This window comes from Diadema setosum, chromosome 15 (assembly GCF_964275005.1).
Source record: "Diadema setosum chromosome 15, eeDiaSeto1, whole genome shotgun sequence".
NCBI classification, from domain to species: domain Eukaryota; kingdom Metazoa; phylum Echinodermata; class Echinoidea; order Diadematoida; family Diadematidae; genus Diadema; species Diadema setosum.
Genome location: NC_092699.1, coordinates 14,869,481 through 14,889,919, shown reverse-complemented (window position 1 = coordinate 14,889,919; position 20,439 = coordinate 14,869,481). Strand labels below are relative to the sequence as shown.

At 40.4% G+C, this 20,439-nt stretch overlaps 1 protein-coding gene across 1 annotated transcript in view; it reads left to right on the top strand.

Moving 5' to 3' along the window:
• The first annotated feature begins 918 nt into the window (after positions 1–918).
• Positions 919–20,439, top strand: part of LOC140238555 (neuronal acetylcholine receptor subunit alpha-10-like) — a 77,546-nt gene continuing 58,025 nt past the window's right edge. Inside the window, exon 1 of the mRNA XM_072318456.1 lies at positions 919–1,021. The gene's annotated coding sequence lies outside the window, so the exon portion shown is untranslated. The remainder of the gene's footprint in view (positions 1,022–20,439) is intronic.

Genomic DNA, 20,439 nt, shown 5'->3' with positions numbered 1-20,439 from the left:
ACAAGAAATTCTCGGACCGTCAACAAGTTGTTTCATCCATATCTACTCAGTGTTGGCATTTCGAGGATTGGGGCGAATTTTGTGTTCCGTCGGGGAAAGTTTGTTCAGCGGACGAGTGGTTTCAGCCTCTTCTCGCTAAAGTTTGATGTGCTGTGGAATGCACGGATCCTGTGCGGGTAAGCTAACCATCCCTTGTCGACAAGCAGACGCCATCCTCTCCTCACCACCTTCCTACAGTCATCCGATATCATGTGGAGGTATTCCGTTCTCCCGGCATCCCAGCCTTCTGCGGCGGCCTAATCAGGCGGCGACCTAACGCAAGCCATGTCGGTTGCCTCCATCCCGCCGAAGTCCTTTCCTCGTACATGCCTCGTCTTCGTGGAGCTCGGGGAGCGCGTGCATACGCAGGATTAGTTCATTCACGTTAACGTTGATTTACCGCAATTACTCGTCATCTTGGAAGAGAACGGCGACCACTTAGGGATCGCATCAGTGACCCAATTTGACGGCATCCCTGCCTTTGGCGGCACTCCGATGGTAGAATACAGAGTGAATTACACCCCCATTTGGGTATACTTTAGAGTAGCTCCTGAAATAACTATAAGAGAAACTGTGTACCTTAAAGGTGGGGATTAACACTTTCGACATCATCATTGTCGTCATCATCGATATTATCATCAGCCATCAACAGCAATCACTGGAGATGTATGTATGTGTGGCATGAACCGACTAAGGACCGGCCGCGGGTATTCGAGACCATAAAGGGAATTTTAAGGAGTGATTCTGTGTGAAGCAGGGGCCGACGAAACGATGGCGTCTCGATGGGTGTACGTCTTCTGGCTGGTGGTGCTGCTGGTAGTGGTGGTCGCGGCGCCATTCGGGCTCGCCAAGGGGAAGAGAGACCAACGGGGGTGTCCCGCGGGCGAGCTGTTTGACGACGATGTGAATAAATGTGTTCCCTGCTCCATCTGTAACGAATTCCCCGACACGTCTATCTGCACTGAGTGTGACGTCGACTGGGGTATGTATGAATATCATTAAATCCATTTCACACCATGCAAAAAAAAAAAAAAAGCGAGCACATTAACTTATCTAGGTATTTCTTTTAATAGGTACAGACTGTGTAAAAACTTAACAAACCAAATGACTCAAACACTGTCATAACGTAGTCTACATTACAGTAATCTTAATAGTCTCAGTCACTGCGCGTGACTAACCAAGGGAAAACTTGGTGAAGATACTCAATTTTTTATATTTTATCTTACGAATAATCTGATGAAGAATGCATGCAAATCTTACTCTAACTTGGGCATCTCAAAAAGAGGAACTACTGGTGTTGATATATCACCCCGATACCTTGAGTTCGCATTTAGAATGAAAATGGTGCTGCAGTTTGGTGTTCGTCTTGGTAACCCATCTACCCAGGTATTTCAGATTCACGCTCCCCGTTGCCATGGTGAGCGATAGTATCGTTTAAGCGGTGTTTACACCAAACACTTCGCTTATCCACAGGCGGTTAGAATAAGCACCATTGTCAACCCTCTATTGAGCAGAAAACCAACGGAGAATTAATCCCGTCTGCGATGCTCACGCTGTATGTTGAATGCACAGAGCTCAACGATTACCCTTTCTGCGATTTCGCTCATTTTGACGAGGCTATGCACCGCATATTTGAAAAGTAATTTTAATTTATAACGATGGCATATCAATCATTCTGCCATCATATGTTGTCTTATGTGCTCTGGAACTCATGAACACTTTCACTTATACACTGACGTGAGACGATTTCGTTTGATGGTTGCATACGTGTGTCCCACTTTCACTTTAACGCTGGCTGGGTTACTCATTTCATTCATCGTTATAGAGCGCACACCGGTGTATCGATCTGGGAGGGACAAAAGAATCGAGAGTCGATCGGTCATGAAGAAAAAGAAGAAGTAAAAAATAATGGTTAGCTGGTTCAGCTGACTCACGGAGTGGTACTATGTTATGTTCATTGGTTTGAATGGAAGTCTGCTGTCTATGGTGTTCGTCATGTTCTAAGTCAGAAGGAAACTATTTCTCCAAGATCGATACACCATTGACAGACGGGTACATGGGTAAAGAAAGTGTGCCGATTTTGTCTTGTGTTAGCCTACATTATGGACATGATTTAGTGCTGTAAATAATCATTTAGATGGACATACCTTCATCGCGGCGGCTAGTTGTGGAAGTAGTCGGAGTAGCATTATTGTGATGTTTATAATTGGATTTGCCATTATTATCATCATAATCATCTTCATCTTCGCATCAGTACTCCGTTATCTTGTCATTGTCGCAGTGATGATGATTATTATTATTACCATTTTAGTAGGGCCACCAGAGGTGAGATTTTATTATTTAGGGTTATGGTCACAGATACGCAGTTAAAAACGCAACCGGCATGTGGAAGTGATTTATATTACAGTAATGTACAAAGCAATACCATAGATAATGCTGTCAATGCTTTGCTGGAGATCTTAGGTGTGACAATTAACCCTCTTGGCATTGCTGGGCGCGAAAATTTCAAGCCCAGACAGACTACAGTTTGCAAACGACCAACCATATTTTCGTATAGACAACAGTTTGAGCCGCCTAACTATCTGTAGGCTATTACCAGGGTACTCACGTGCTGTTACCGGATACTGGGTAAAATCATCTTGTCCTAGGACGCAAATTTAACTTCAGTCAGTTATAATCTCCCGTTACAATCCCACCGACACAATGCAAATATTCAAACGACAATTATAAGTTTACATAGGGCAACACTGGCTTACGTTTGATCTCAAATTTTTGCAGGTACACTATCAGAGTTATAGTGTAATTGCCAATTTTTTACAACCTGAACGTTTTCCCGAAGGCATACAGTTATTGTGCCGCGATACCGTAATTGAACCAGACGTATCAAATTCTACCTAGTATCAATCATATTTTTACCAAAACAATGGGACACGAAGGCTTAATTTGAATATCCTGCCCTTTTATTCTTAGTGCTTAAGTCGTCTACCAGTCGCCCAGACCGATAGTGTGTCCTCAGTAAAATTTCTTTTATATGAATGATTATAATAATATAATGAAAAACTAGGCCCATTGATCTAGAGCTCATCCTAGCTAGAGGAATCAATCTCATATTCCTTTAAAGTTCTCCATTCCCATAAAATTGCGAAACTGCAGGCTGATATTTGGGGAAAGCTATGTCTAACTATACATTAAACTTCACTCGAATGTGCTCCGGAACCCACTACATGCTGCGGCATGAATACCATTTTTTTTTTCAAGGGGGGGGGGGGGGGTCAATTTTATAAACTCAGACTCAAAGTGACGCCAGACAAGCCAGTAATAATAGCATGTTGCTATGATATAGGACTTGAAGAACATACATCATGTAGGTGAACAACGTCTTGGTATAACGGTAGATGGAGAGAGAGAGAGTATGAGCAGTTATTGCCATTGTCACACAGACTTCATGAGATTGTTTCATTCCCGAGAACTATTCAGCGTAAACGCCTTTCCTTTCTTCTTTTTTTTCCCGCAGTTATTCCACATTCATTTCATTCTGGAGTAGAGTCTATCCCAGCTAACCACGTAAAAGAACGCTGGGGGATCGGGCAATATGAATTCTTTCGGTCCCTATTACGATGGCCGGAATATATTATTCCGCCCAATTTGTGTGCTACATCTTGCTGTCCTTGGCATTGAGGCTGTTGATGTTGTTGTTGTTGTTGCTTTGGCTCACATGCTCCCACTCTGGTTATGGGATGTTTATTAGAAAGGAAGGCTTGTGAAAAAAAAGGGATATTTTTTTCTTTTGCTTTATTTGTCTGATCTTTTCAGCAGTTTCGTGGAATTTCAATTTTTACAGCGTACCGCCTAACCAGAAATAAAGACGTTGAGACGTATATGCATAGGTAACAAAGGATATTAAAACTCGGTATTCATTATTTTATATTACTGATATTATTACTACCAGAGTTTGGCATTTTGACTAAGAATAGAAACTTTTGGTTGTGCAAAGAAACACAACAGCAACAACAAATACACAAACAAAAACACATGAATGAACAAATGCAGAACCCCCCCCCACCTCCCCCCCCAATGGTAACGTGAATCGTCACATCAGTTGTTATGCTTGCAAAACAAACAAACAAACAAACAACAAAATTGCTCGTTTGGAATAAAAGTAAACTGAAGGTCTCATCTAATTAATGACAACGCATCACTAAGTAGTCATATTAATTACTCTTCCAGTAACTTTTGATACATTCAAATGAATTGAATTGCGTGACACACAGATCAGAACTTATGTTTACAGGACTTCACACCTAATGAACTAATAGACAGACATTATTATATATAGCCTGAAAAAAAGAGATATTGAATATTATCAATTGCTGAATTCGTGAGTTGATTAATAAATATATTTTGTTCTGCGTTCCCTCCCATGGTATTCATCAGTTCAGGAACATTTTTTTTTTCTGAGGAAATTTAATCTTGGAGCATGATTATTACTTACCAATATAAAAAAAAAGAAAAATGGAGGGGAGGGGGTATACAAGGTCGAAAGTGCTGGAGAGGGCATTGTTATATAGAAATAACAACAAATGTGCTCCTAGAATACGCAAAGATATCTATTCCTTAGGATAAGTAAGAATTAATTATAACATGACTTGACATTCTCACGAGTCAACTATAACGTACGTTCTTAAACTTTGGGTTTTGTTTGTGCACTTGTCTTGCTCGAAATTGATTTACTTTGGCTTTGTCTTTCATCGTCCCACATTGTATCTTACACCCTATCGCAGCATTTCAAGTGATATGAACTCTCACACAATACGCAGGAAGTATGTAGTGCAAATCAAACAGAAACTGAGACAGATAAAAGATGATGATTCTGTCGTACAGTCAGCAAATAATGCATTGGCTAAACGTCCTTGTGTTTACCTTTCTTTCCTAAACATTCAACAAGATCGCCACAAAAGAACCATGTTTTATGAACAGTCGACTTAAAAGCGCAACATAATACATTGTCTCTTGAAGTTACTAATGGATGTATGGAGCTGCTAAGCGCCACCACTTCTCGTTTTCTTTACAGGCCCTTACAACACGTCTTTCATTCGAACAGGTGCAGAACAGATTATCGGCACCCCTGCTACACCGTAGTGTATCGCTAGCAATTGTGTGTTTGGCTTGTGGCTTCAAAATCGATACCACGCACAATAGTTGAACCAACGAAATTCCAGACAGATACACGGCATTGAAGGAAAAATAGCTCCCCTTGTACCTATCATTGTACATTTGCATGTACTCCTGGCCCACGCGAATTAGCTGAGTGGAAGGACAAAGAGACATACCGACATACATTCATACATACAGACAGACATATTACAGAGAGACCCACCCACACACGTAAGCAGAAAAAGTATATACCATTAGGTGGAGGATGTACGGTGTTTGAGTTTGTGAATCCGTGACATGCATACACGTAGTCCCACTGTCTCTTTCTGGTCAGAGTGACGAACAAATTCATCGACATTGCCTGTATGGATATTTTATACAACGTATGTGTATTCTTTTAAACAAAATCAATGTTTGCGGCTCTTCTTTAGATAATTTTATATTAAACACTTCTAGGCCAAAGTTGTTGTACTTATCTTACAACAGAAGCGCAAAAAAAAAAAAAAACCCAAACAAACAAACAACTCACCAACAACTCATGTCTGTACTTAGAGGGCGACGCCATGTTTTACAAAGCGCGATCTGTATGGGTTATTGTCAAAGAAGAGTTGATAAAATGCCTGTTAAGGTTAAATGAGCATAAAACTGTGCGCTTGTTTTGTTCATTTGAATGTAGACCTACATATTTTGCTCTTTCTTTTCTTTACAAATTTATGTTGCCTTTTTGATTCTCTGTAAGAATGAGCAAGCCTATAGAAAGTTTATGGAGGTAATTGCTCATCGGCAAGAATGTAAATTGAACCATCTCTAAATCGGGTTGTGAAACGGAAGTAGAAATGTGGCTCCTTCAGTCCTCGTCTTAAATCACAATGGTGTACAGAAATAATGAGGCAATCCTTTAACGGGGGCCTGTGTGCAAAATAATTCGCAAAATAATTGAAAGGAAAAATGACACTCAACGAAGATCGCGTTTCTACCGAGATTTCGCCCTTTTGTGACTCGGCCATGAACGCTCGGCCACAGTGGAGTGGCCTTTATTCATGTGGCGGGAAAAAAAAAAAGGCGCGCACGTTGCATTGCCTTTTTCTTTCTTCTTTCTTTCTGTTTTTTTTTTCTTCGTGCTATCACGAATGACGGATGAAACAATAGGTTGAGAAACGTTGGAAGTGATCCCTTTTGACAGTAACCGATCTTATTTGACTTCTCCGCGCCTCTCTAAAAGCCGCATATTCTCGAGGTCATATGCGCATTTTGTAAGCTTTGAAGGCCGGCTAAAAACGAGCCCTCTTTATCAAGTCTTTGCCGTGCTGGAAAGGCCCCGTATATCATAATCCACGGTGCTTGAACGCAAAAGGGCAAGATGTTTTGCTATTCTGACCATTACACATGGGGTATATCCCTTATTCTGTATTTGATCATTCCGTGAAGGGTTCCCCCCTTTTCTAGCCACATATCAACCTTGATTGCGAATCTTAATGACATCATCCTCTAGATTATTGATATAGAATTACTCCTTGACCCGGATTATTATCTCATCCGGTACATTCATCCTCATAATCAATGACAGATCTCATCTTCAACTATTCTCATATCATCCTCAATGTTTGTTATTGGCTCTTGTCCACGTTATTCAAGGTGGGTTTTTGTTGTTTAGATTTTCAGAAACACCTGTCACTCTTTCCCTCCCTGCCCCCCCCCCCCCTGCCTCTCTCTCTCTCTCTCTCTCCCCTTGAGATGTAATTACTAGCTTTAGGTCACCCTCAAAGTTGTCACAACCTGGAAGTTATTATCACCCGAACAAGGCCAAGTGTATTCTCCATACCCTTCTGGTGTGGTATCTCGTCAATGGTGGAGGTTATTTGGAGAAAACTTTGTTTAATCCCTAGGAAAATGTCTGAACGTGTTCCTCTTATTGAGAATGCGTTTACGCAAGAGGGATATTTGAACTGCTGACATTCGTCTGCTGTATTGGCATTGTAGATTTAGATAAATAAACAAACAAACAAACAAACAAACAAACAAACAAACAAACGAAAAATCAGTCAGATACGGAACGATGATCGCATCTATGATATTTCTTTTTTTCCCTTGGCATCCTCGGAGCAAATTCCGCTCAGCAGTGGATCTAAATACTAACATTGTAATACACGTACCATCATGTCTGGGTTACGCATGATACGTAGAAATATACAGTACTCCGTATGATACGACATGACATGCGTGGTTTAGTACACTTGACAGGTTGACAGATATCGAATTCAAAAACAAATTCGCACGTGCACACACAAACACACACACACACACATACACCCCCACACGCACACGCACACACACACATACCGATACACACAAGTTCGCGCGCACACACACACACACACACACACATACACGGATGCACAAATAATGATTATGAGCTGTCATCACTGGCTAGCGAGAAGAAATTGAGTTGTGCGTAAGAGTGTTTCAGTGTCAAGGGCGTAGGTGGAGCGAAAGGGGCATGACTGAAAGGAGAGAGGGGGTAAGACATATCCATCATTTCCTGGGGGTGAATAAGAGACGGGAGGGTAGGACAAGAGGGGGAGGAGGAGGAGGAAGAAGAAGAGGAGGAGAAGATGATGATGTTGAAGGGGAATGATAGAGAATACAGAAAGATCAAAAGATATAATTGGGAGGGGAACGTATGAGGAAGGAAAATGAACAGACACAGAGAAAAATGTCAGAGTGGATACATCGGTGCTTTTATTGCCGTGAAAAAAAAAAAAAAAACAGCAACCATCTTCACAGTATCTATTTATAGGAATTTGTAAAGTATAAGTTGTTTTGCTGTTAAAGTGTAGATAATACGATGGTTCTTCTAATATAATATGTTAGATGGTTCCAGGAAGTCCAAGACAAGAAATAAGAGAAGAGAGTACGCATATAGAGTGAGAGAGATCGTGAGAAAGCGAGAGACAGGGACAGAGTACAGACAAAGATATTATATATCATATCATGATAGATAGATAAATAGATTATATAATATATATTTATTCATGAGATCCTGAGATAGATAGGTAGATAAATGTATATAGAATGTATATATATATATATATATATATATATATATATATATATATATATATATATATATATATATATATATATATATACACATACGTACATGGATGAATAGAGAAATAAATAAATGAATAAAAAAATTGATAGGTAGATAGATAAAGGGAGATACAGAGAGATAAGAATTAATTGACGTACAGGAATTTAGAAGGACGAGAGAGGACAGTGATGAAGACAGTCATTTGAGATTCGTGAGATAATTTCAGAGACGGCGGCGTGAAGAGTGGACGAGGCTAGCTGGACGAAGTTTCGCGTGCCTTGCTCGACGATATTTGCCTTCCTTCAGTGCATGTTTGCTTTCTCAACTCGGGTTTGATAATGGTCGATAGAATTAGCCCCAGTAGCAGACGGTAAGATGGCGGAAAGTGGACGAATGGTAATGACGTTTGGCAAAGACACGAGCCGCACAGACTGAATCACGTACCCGCACAAACATTATAATGTTCTCGAAAGTCGCGGATTCGTAGGGGAAGGGAGAAAGTATGAAGAAAGAAAGAAGATCGTGAGCTAGACATTCTCTTCCCCTTCCTCCTCCTTCGTGTTCTATTCCATCCTTTTCCTTGAAAACGCCCCTGGAAGGGAATCCAGACTGACCATAAGAGGCAGATGGCTTGATGACAAGAGAGGGGATGCATATTCAATGTCTGTGGTCAACCGCTGGACAGCAATGACAATGGGCGACGAAGGGAGGAGGAGGAGGGGAAGGGGAGGGGAGGGGAACGGGAAAGGGGAAGGTGGAGAGATCCCTCTGAAATCTTAAAGGTGAATTAAAGTGTGACTGAAGAAACAAGAATGAAAAGAAGCAGGTAGTGAAGGGACATATGAAGGAGAATTTGGAATTGCGATAGATGTGGGCACCAAACAAGGAGGCAACCGCAAACAAATTTGAGAAAAGAGCAAAAAAGGGAAGAATAGAGTGAAGACGTCACATCGTTTTTGAGTAAACAATGAATTTTTAGGGGGTATTATCATTGTGAAATGTATGTTATGATCCTCCCTCGCACCAATCTTCCCGGATGCTACGCCAGTTTCGGAGGCAGTGTATTGTGTTAAAGAAAATGGAAGGAAAAGAAGAAGAAGAAGAAGGAGAAATACCTGGATCTATTCTCGTTTCAACAACCGAAATTCCCTCAATAACATCGGGAAATCATTTCTGCTACTTTCGGATACTTTAGCAAGCAACGAAAAGCGAATCAACGTTTCCAAATTACCTCGTTATGTCTGCAAAAAGTTTGGGAAAAGAAAAGTTAGGAATCAAACTCCGCAGAGACCGTATTTACGTATTTTATGTCTATTGATAATGTAAATAAACACATGCCTTGAGGATATGATGAATTTCTTACGATTCTGTGCAAACCCTGAGGCACCCTTTTATTATATGAGAGGGATTTGGATATCGAATTTGAACAGAAATTAAAGTGTTACTTCGTCGCCGCTGGGGAATTGAGAGGAAAAACAGCTATGAGTGAAAACGCAAATTAGGGGGATAACTTTTGAAAACTTACGTATATTTCCCTCTTCGCCCGCGAGTTGCGAAGCGTTCAAAAAATACACTTAGATGAATACTAATTGGAATTCGGTAATATGATCGCTGGATAACATACTGATTGAAGCACACGCATGGATCGCCGTATTAACAACGCCTTTTCTTTCTTTCTATCTTTCTTTCTTCGTGATGGGGCTTGACAATTTCAGAATGCACTACATGACAAATAGTAAATAAACTAGGCTTTGGACCCCGTTACACGTACATAAAATTAATTGTTACAATTTGTTGATAATGCTTCGCAACTTAGTAGGAAACTGTGTGCTCATCATTCGGCAGGTAGGGGATTCGCTTTGTGCTTTTTTGACATTCTATTGTGTAAATATGTAAGCACGTATTGTGATAGCAGTTCGTTGCTAGCTATTGCCAAATATGCATCGTTTCCCTAATGCACAGTTGGTTAACTTTGTTACTCCCTTAGTGTGCCTTGACTTAATACAATGCGGCACGTTTGCGAAACGCACACTAGCTTGGGGCACGTGCAATTGCGGAATAATGTATTTATTACGGTTAGCGTATCTTGAAATGACAGTAATTGACCACTCGTGGTTTTGCGGCTTCAGGAGAATAATGGGGAGACGCATGACAGCCGCTACTAGGGTAGAAGGCAGGGCCCTGTGTCATTCATACCTGTTACAAGACGTACCGGGAAAAGAAAACTAGGATGTCCCCTGTATTTTGTGAGTTGTTAGTGCAAAAGAAGATGTATGCATTATGCATACTTTCTCCTTGTTCGTCTACTAGTTTGTAACCTTGCCATCGCAACTTCGAGTGAAAATTTCGCAAATTACGCGCCCGTATAATGTAGCGTTCTGTCACATTCATGCGGTGTGTATCTTACAAGACGAGGTGCTATTTAAAGTAGCCACAGCCTTAAAAGTGAGCATCCAATATTCAAGGCTAAGGATTCAATGATTCAAGGATAAGGGTCTCTATCTTCCTTTTTGGTTCAAGTGAAAAGTAATTCTTATTTGTAGTCACTCTATGGCACTGATGTTACTTTTTAGATGGTTTGTTATTTCAAAACAAAACAGGGGACGTTTACTAAGCAGTAGGTTGAGGCAAACCGCATGCACGGTTGCTGTACTTTGACGTAAGAGCCTATCTTGGGGAAAGAAACAACTCCTCTCGAAGATTGTGACGCAGCGTTTAGTGATGGACGCGCAGACGACCAGCTGAGGTCGAAACGACTCCCGCCATTCTCCAGTCGATTTGCTCCCATATAGATGACTATGAATGCACACTGCTCCCCTTACTAAAAGAGTAGGCAAACAAACAAGCAAACTACAAAATGGAGCCACTCCGACTGATAAATGCTGTTGCCATGGCAGTTGAAGGGACATTCGAAATTGGCCATCCGTTATAAAATTCCCGTACCCCCTGCCCTCGTTCTATCCCCCACCTTCTCCTTCCCTCATGAAAGTTCTTTACTACTGCAATATTATCTGTTACGCTATTTTGATTATTGATTCAGCTGCATTTTATACTCTATCCATTAGGATAATTTTTTTTTTTCAGAGTATATAGGAGTCAAACCATTTTGACCTGCGCATTTGGTGCATCCAGTTCACGTTCGTTCAGTTTCAGAGTTCGAGTGATGAAATTGCGTCGGTTATAATCTTTTTTTCACCAATTTCATTTCGTGCCATGTTGACACTTCCTCTTAATAAATCGCGCTGTTTCACGTCCCCAACTGTATCTCCGTGACGTCACTTCCATCTGAGCCATTGTGCCAATAGCTTAATGATTTCTGGCTGTTTTTTGTTGCCCCGAACGCAGTGACTTGCGGACAGTGATGGGGCCGATTAATTTTTCCTCCCATTCGCGAGGCTCATGTTTGTACAATTGATTTTCACGAGCGCCATTTCCTACCTAGTTGGTGGTGAGCTATCTGATATTTATGAGCGAATGGGAAAAGGAGATGACGAAAAAAAAAAAGATGTATTGAATTATTTTCAGGGTAGATTAGTCCGTCGAGGGAACGGCAAGGGAAGGTTGTGGCAGAGAAAGGATGATATTCCATGGCCTTCTTTTTTACATTTAGACAGTGAACGAAAAAATTACAATAAATAAACCTTGCATTGTCCGCAGCCTATATTCGGACTAGGTATCTCCCCATAGCCGCGCACACGTGTTCATGCATAGGCGTTTTAGATAGTCATGGCGCAACCACTATACTCTATTTACCTCTCTCTCTCTGTTTTCAGTGATATTGCCGTATAAAAGAGCGATGCAATATTTTACATATTGTCACTGCGTAATGACAAGATTTATGGGCAGCTTCAAATTCACACGACTTCCTTATAACAACATATAAAGCAACGTACCATTGAAGGTAGAAATGTATATACATAATTATAACATGGGAGTGTTTTTCCTTTAATATTATCAATACTATTATTTTGTAAATTACCTCAAACGGTTAGGATACACGCGATTGCGAATGTGTACCTTTAATTGCTCCATCGGGCATTGCTTGTAAGGAAGTCTTGTATTCAACGCTCCCCTTTAATTTGGACTACATTTGCATACACACCCTAATACACCAGTGTTAAAGTGGAGATATATAGTGTTTAAAGTAATTCAAAAGCTTTGATTATTACGCTTTTTATAGGTGTTCAAGTTTAAAAGTTTTACACTCTTTAGCTTGTTTATGCGAGAAAATACCTAAATCTGAACTTTAGTGGCATTTCAACATGATAATCATCACTCTTTAGCTTGTTTATGCGAGAAAAGACTTAAATCTGAACTTTAGTGGCGTTTCAACGTGTTAATCGTATAAGTTACAGCAAATTGTGTCCTTCATTTATCAACACTGATCAATCAATTTCTGCATGAACTTAGAGTATAAAGTACGTTTTACTTCCTCAATCAAAAAATCAATCAAGAGAGAGAGAAATAGAGAGAGAGAGAGAGAGAGAGATAGATAAAAAAGAGAAATAACGTTCTGCCTTCGTGGTGTGCTGCAGAAGTCATTAAAATCCCCGATATTGTTTGTTTGTTTTTTTTTTTTGCTACAGATGAAATTCGATGGAGAAGTAATTTACCATCGTTGCCATGTGTCATTGAGACTGTCTTTCGCTGCGTTGGGAATAAATCTATCTAAATTACCAAACCATTATGGATTTAGGCATGAGAAGTTCATGGTTGGACTAATCCTACATTCACATCAGGTTTAGATTTGAAGCAAACGACATGCGACGCATCCGAAAATCGCTGATGATAAAACGATGAATTAGAATTTATGAAATGATTGCAAATGCATTTTTCCTTGACTGACACAGAACGTATACACTCATGTACATACACACATACGCACACACACACACACACTCACACACACACACACACACACACACACACACACACACACACACACACACACATGTATTAAGCAGTCATATACAAGACCAGTTATTTGCTCCTTAGGTGTGTTATATAGGATGTGTCACGCACCTGTTTGCGGCAATCCGTGCTTGATAAAAACAAACAAACAAACAAACAATCCAAATAAGGATGTGTTTGGAGGCGTGGCCATTCAATTCCTTTCAATAACTTGTACAATTCTCATCTCCGATGGGCCCCACGTCATTTCCTGCACATGATGAAAGCTAACTCATCGCATTTCGTGCGTACGGATCATACACACGTACCCACACTCGCACACACACAAACACACACACAAACATTCGGGTATCCCATCTTCACAGAGAATTGACGTTGCTAGGACACAACACGCATAAATCATGAGCGAACCTTATGTTTCAATTCTCCATGTTTTATGTTTCCTTGTTTAACGCAACCGAGCCGGTGGTAGGTATAGGGTCATCAGCATGGATTTCGCAATACCAGGGATGGTCGTAAATCCGTCTCTATACCGACGTGCATGATTATGAAAGTGAGAAAGTGTATCAAAGAAAAAGAAGCTTTCTGCAGACGGGCTGGAAATGCACCGTGAGAACTCATCGTCCTGATTTATGACAGTCGGGACCGAACATTTGTAAATAAACCTAAACAAAGCAAAACAAAAAAGCAATGAGATTGTATCGTCAACATTGCCCCCTGGAAGGTTATACTATAGGGTGGTGGTATCCACCCGCCCGGCGATCGTTCATTGTCGGTAATAATACGGGAGGATTCCGGCCGAGGAAATTGACGCGCCAGCTGGAAACACATAAATGACGGTTGGTACTGTCATTTGGGCGGGGAAAGTGCGTCGCCTCCTTTGCACTATATGGTCACATTTAATAACACAGACTCGCCGGTGCAAAACAGCCTCGAAATGGCGCCTGCACCGGAGAAGGACATTGTCAGTCAAAACCCCCCTAAAATGAAATCATGCCTAAGTTAGTTGAAAACGGCCAGTGGAGGAGAATAATGAGACTCTGAAAACTATTAAACTTCACTCATCAAAACCCTGAAGTCCAAACTGAAGGGGAATTTTACTTTCATAACGCTTAATATCCAAACTTCCCAAACTATCTATGTCAATTATTTTGAAGCGGCTAAGATTCTTCCGGTTTGCCAGTGGAGGGGTTAGTAGACCTTTCATAATATCTCCTCCATGGAAAGGTAATCTGTTATGTGCCGGCGTGGCGTATGACTTTCCTGGGTAGCTAAGGACCGCACTGCTAGCGTCGAAATCTGGATATATATTCATTTCCCACCAATTGGCGTACATGCATTTGTCCTAATTGCCCACGAGACAAAGTTGGAAAATGAAAAATGTGCACTGTCTTCGTTGGCATGATCAGTCTCATTTTTTGGCTGAAATGGAAGCGTCTCCTGAGCAAAATCAAAATGTGTTGTTCTTGGTTGTTTGCTAAATTACATTTTCCTTGAAATAAAGAGTTGAAAATCTACGTAGCTTCTTGCAGGTAATACATGAAAAAATCAGCCACTCTTGAAATCCTGTTTCAAAATCATAAGGACTGCTATATGGGGGAATGATAGTATTAAACTTACAGCCATAATTTTTTTGTGTGTTTGTGTATTTTGATGTTGCTTTTTTCTTGCAGGAAACATATTACAGTCATCATTAGTTTTGATTTGTTTAGAAAGCTTCTGACGTCATCTTCTGCATCTTCAATACATTTGCCCTCCCCCCCCCCCAAAAAAAAAAAAAAAAAAATGGCCAGAAAGAATTAGATAATCTAAAAGCTGGAATCTGTTCTGTTAGATACGTATGTGTGTGTGGGTGTGTGTGTGTTTGTGTATGCGTGTGTGTGTATTTCTGCGTGTGGGTAGTGTGTATGAAATAGATACTGGTCTTTACGTGTATATCATGGAAGCTGATATTATTTCAAACGTCGGCTCTCAGTATCAGATTACTAGTATCCTCTCACATCTGGAATCAATAACCGACAGGGAAGGGGGAGTTGAACCGATGGGGAACTTTGGTTGGGGGGGGGGGCTACGCTTTTACTTTTCTTCTGTTTTCTTTTTATTTCTGCTTTGTTTGTTCACTTATTCTGAAACAGATGAGTCTATTTTTTAGTTTTCTAGCTGTTGTCGTTGTTTATGGTAATGGTTTGTTTTTCTCTTTTTTGTAGTCACAAATACACAGCAGCTGAGGCAGTTCCTCTTTTATGCGATGGCAGGACAGTGACACACCAAGTGTAATTGCGTTTGAATGTTTAATTTCCTACGCATCTGGCACAGATGATAAGAAATGCCGAAAATCTTCCCATTTTCACTGGTGCCGTTCTGTTTTCTTCCCTTGTTGGTGTGGAGGGGGCGTCAGCTGGTATAACTGTGATGTAGAGTGATGTACAGGTGACGTAATTTGAGGACAAAGTTTGGGATGTTGGAGTGACTGAATGGAGTACTTTAGACATCATTGCCTTTTGCACGCACACACACCACGCACACACAGACACACAGACACACAGACACACACACAGACACACCCACCCACACACACACACGTGCAAAAACTCTTAAAGCACTCTCCCTCTCTCTTTTTCTCTTCCAATGATGCACCACGGGTGATAATTGGTTAATTAGTATCTTGTTGGAATAATTATCACGGAGATGCGAATACGTCTTCCGCAGACCGTGGTCTGCCTACGCCGGTGCTAATGGGTTGTGCATTATGGATACGAGCCATTGACAAGCGATTTAGAAAACTGATCAACCTGCGGACACGACATGACAAAGGCAGATCGGACAGTGCAATGAAGTCTGAGCTTCCCACAGAGTGACTATTGGTGAAGATGATAAAAGCTGAACTTAATTTAGAATACCAGAGAGGAGAAGAGGTGTTTTTTTTTTCCCCACGCCATCTTCCCAGGTATACGACAACTGACAAGAGAGCGAGATAGGCCGTGCTATGTATTTTTCATTCCATATCCTACTTCATTCACACTACAAATCCTAATTTGAGTGTAAATGTTTCCTGAGTATTGGTTCACTTTCACTTCCAGTGAAGCTGATGAGGTGTCACGTAGTTGCCTAAGTCAACCTAATAGTAGCTATCTTTCATTTTCTTGAATTCATTTTCTTGTAGAAAAGGATACCCACTGTTGTATCTAATAAGTGCTCATAATAAGTATTTTCATGAGGATGCAAAACGTTGTATTACTTGCACGCTTTGCTGGCAGTGATGAGTTAGAAACTATGCTTTCTGATATATTGAGTTATATTTAGAGGAAGGTAACATTATTCCAATGAATGCGAAGACAGCTTTAGATGCTAAATATGCGCATTTATAGTCTGTTTCGGTCGTGTCAGTTATTACCGCAGAGAAAAAACACCCCTTCATCTTATCGGCGATGGATCATTTCGTCAACCAGCTGCGATTTGTTGCCCTTGTTTTACAATTTCAGGGGAGGCCCAAATTGGGCCAAGAAATTCATTATTTTATCCTTTTGGTGACAGTCAGCAACGAAGGCCTTTGGGCATTTGATTTGTTTCTTTCATCTTTCATCAGCTATTAAGTTGCATGTATGAAATATGGATCATCGCCACCCCAAGACTGGACTGTCGTCAAGATGAATGACTTTGTCGTTGATGGCGGGATTAGTTACTGACATCAGTATGGTTCTCGTGAGGACAGACAGCCCATGTGTTTCTTGACTGTTTCAAAGACAGCAGCTATAGCTGTTCTGTTGTAAAAATCAGCATTTCTACTATCTAAAGCAGTGTTTTACGAGCCCCTGCATGTATAAACTGACTTACTATTTAGAAGAAGACCTACTTTACTCTATCTTATAGTGGTCTTCTGTAATGCCTGCCTACTGTCTATATTTGTTTGCCGAACTGCCGAAGGATCGAAGGATTTACTTTCTGACACTTTTCGGATGTTTTAATCCGTCTTGTTTCGAAATGTCATATTTTCAGATTTGATATGATTGTCACTTTATTCATATTTTGCCTGTAGTTGTTTGTTCCCGTCACAAACTCAATTTTGATTGTTATCAATACCATGAGATAGCGAAAGAATGGTGAAAGAATGTCACATACATTGCTGTTCACCATGCCACTGCTGTTGTATTCTAGACACTGCATAGCTATTAGATATTGTGGTATGTCGGTCATGTAATACCCGCACCAGCTTTCATATTCCCCATTTTTGATAACATGAGAAAGAGACAGTACCCTGACCCCGTTTCCACGAGGCTCAAAATTACATCCTTAATCCCAGTGGACACTTACGGCCTATATCGCGTCTGACGCGAACTGATAGGATATTTCTCCTGTATTTCCTAAACGATGTAATAAGAACAATATTGTAAAATGCTCTACGGAGACCCATCAGAGAAAATGCTGCAGAAATCCCAGGGAAATTCATATTTGTGTCGGATGGTTGATATGTAATTTGAAGGGTTTTAATTTTTCTTTGCCTGCGATTTACGGATGAGAATAGCTTTCTACTGAATTTAATTTATTCAATTTCCATAAACGAAAATGCATTTTACAGGCACATTACAACAAAATGATAGATCCAATGGACGGACAAAATATACTACTTTACTTATTATTACTATTATGATATTTCTACTGACTCAGATTACCGTCAGGAGTAGGGACGGTGTGTATAGATATACACTGCCTATACCGTTTTTTTTTTTCATTTTTGACGACGTGTGCACTTATATCTGTTTAGAGCTATTATTCGTTTGCTGTTTTAATTTTCCCGCAGGACTTTATTTCATCTACTTGTCCGAGTTAATACTTTTCATGTGCTAAAGTTGACCGAATAAAGAATACACGTGGAGAATTCATCGAGAAATCGAGACCATAAAAGCACCCACTAGAAAACCGCTGAGAAAGGCATTTGTATGCGTTGACCATGCAGCCACAAATACTAATTGAGAAGGAAGAGAAAGTTTCAGAAGATAATGACTAATTTATACCTGTGCAGTCCTTTTCGAGTGCATGCGATGGTCTCATGAGCGAGCGTGTGAGATTTATTATTTCAATCTGCATTTCTGCGCAAGTCATTTAAAATATCCGGTACCTTATTCCATCTAGAACTTTTCCAATATAAAAATACATGTTTTCTTTTTTGGTTGACTTTTTTAAAGAATCCTAATCATACGTCGAGGAAAGCTAAAGTTATACCGGTGTTTTCTCAGCCTAGAAAATTTCGTGAATTGTGAAAACAACTATTAATGTTTTCAACACATTACAAAAACGATGTCTGTGGAATGAGATGTATATGATAGAATGGATATTGTATGTTACAGATGGCGCAGGAATTCGCTGCAATTAAGGTCAAGGGAGATTTGTCTACTTGGGTAGAGTTCACTTATCCGCTGGCGCTACTTTCAATTAAAAACACCATTTGCACCGTCCGAATAACGAATGATACCAACGCGTTTGGAATACCCCATTACTTACGACCACCATGTTGACTTATGTAAATGCCAGCAATATCACTGAGCAGGAGCATCGATGTCTTTCTCTAGCTAATTTCTGGTGCCAGGTTTTTCTCTCTCTTTTTTTTTTCTCTTCACAGCCACCGTGGATATTGAATTATTTTGCGAGATGAACTTGATCGATAGGTTCACCCCCGCGGGCCGCGACTGCAAAGGGCAACACAAATAATGCCGGCCGCTTTTACAAATTTGACGAATCCCTAAATAGAAGCAATTTCGGCTAAACGCCGCGGACGGCGTCCAGAATACGATCAGTGAAGGTGGAAGTAACTATCAATGATAATGGTTGTACTAGTTAAGGGATGAGATCAAATAAAAAAAAAAAAAAAACACCGTCTTTAAAAACACATGGCAATGAGCACATTTTTAAAGTATGGCATGATAATGTGGACACGTTTTGGATACAGAGACGAAAGCAGCACCGCTAAAACTCTTCACTGAGGAATGCGTGCTTAACATACGTAAGAACTGCAGGAATATCAGATAAAGAAATTTGCTCAATGCGAGCACAACCAGTTATGACCTGATTCTATAACTTCCAAAAATATGTATTCCCCTTTCAAAAAAAAAAGAACGAAAAACAAACAAACAAACAAGCATGACACTGCTACTAGTAATTGGACACACGAACATGGGACTAGTGGCAAATTTGTGATATCATCTTCTTTATTCTACTCTTCTTTTGCTGCCATGGCAACGTGGATGGTACCCGAGTGACTATTTTGACTCTCCGTTTCTCGGCATGCTTTACGTCTGCGATCGAGCGCAGATAAGAGACGGATGACACCGGGAGAATCCAGGCGGAAGCGAACGCGGGCGATTGTGTACATAGGCACAGTCCAGCAGACGACACTCGGGCAATGCAAATTTTGGGAATGGACCTCGCCAATACTTTTGGAGGAAGAGAATCACCGAATTGTTATTGACACGCTCTGAAGGTTTCCATCGCTGTGCGTATGGGAACATGAATCACAATAAATGGTACGAGTAAATTTGTAGTATTCGATGTTATCATCGAGCGAACGCCCGTTTTTGTAGACCTACAGCTCGTGCGATTATTGTCTTACAATTTATTTCGGATGTTTCGTCTGAGGGTCGATTCGAAATAGGGAAATATTAAATGAGGTCAGGTTCTCGATATCTCTTTAACCGGCTCTTTTTCAAACAGTTTGTTAATAAAGCAAAATTTGGTGCTAGAATTTGAGGGGTTTTGGACTCGACAATAACCAGACGCTATTCTCCCTTTATGAAAAAAAAAAGTCAAGCTTTCACTTATTCTATTCCTACCGTGTTGTGTTGAAGATAATCCAATGATACAAACAGTTGCACTTTCCCCAGCCCACTGAAAGAAGTATTAAAAAAGGCTTTATGACTGAGCTGATTCTTCTCCAATTATTGGCATCTGCACCCTCCCCCCTTCCCTTTCCCGGTCATCATACCACTGGCTCCCTTAAACAATGACGGAGAAATTTCTTTGAAGAGAAATAAAAAGTGGGTAGCATGTTTGAGTCATCCGAGGGCGAAAGAATGATTTATGTGCATGAAAACTGCCAATAGCTTTTCTTTTTAATCTCTCGTTTCATCTGCTGATAAAAATTAACGTTTACAAAGAAACTCAGAAAGTCATTATAACATATTATTCTCACTTGATAACAGCTTTGTGAAATCGGCATTGATTTCAGAAGTTTATCGAGATACATGAGA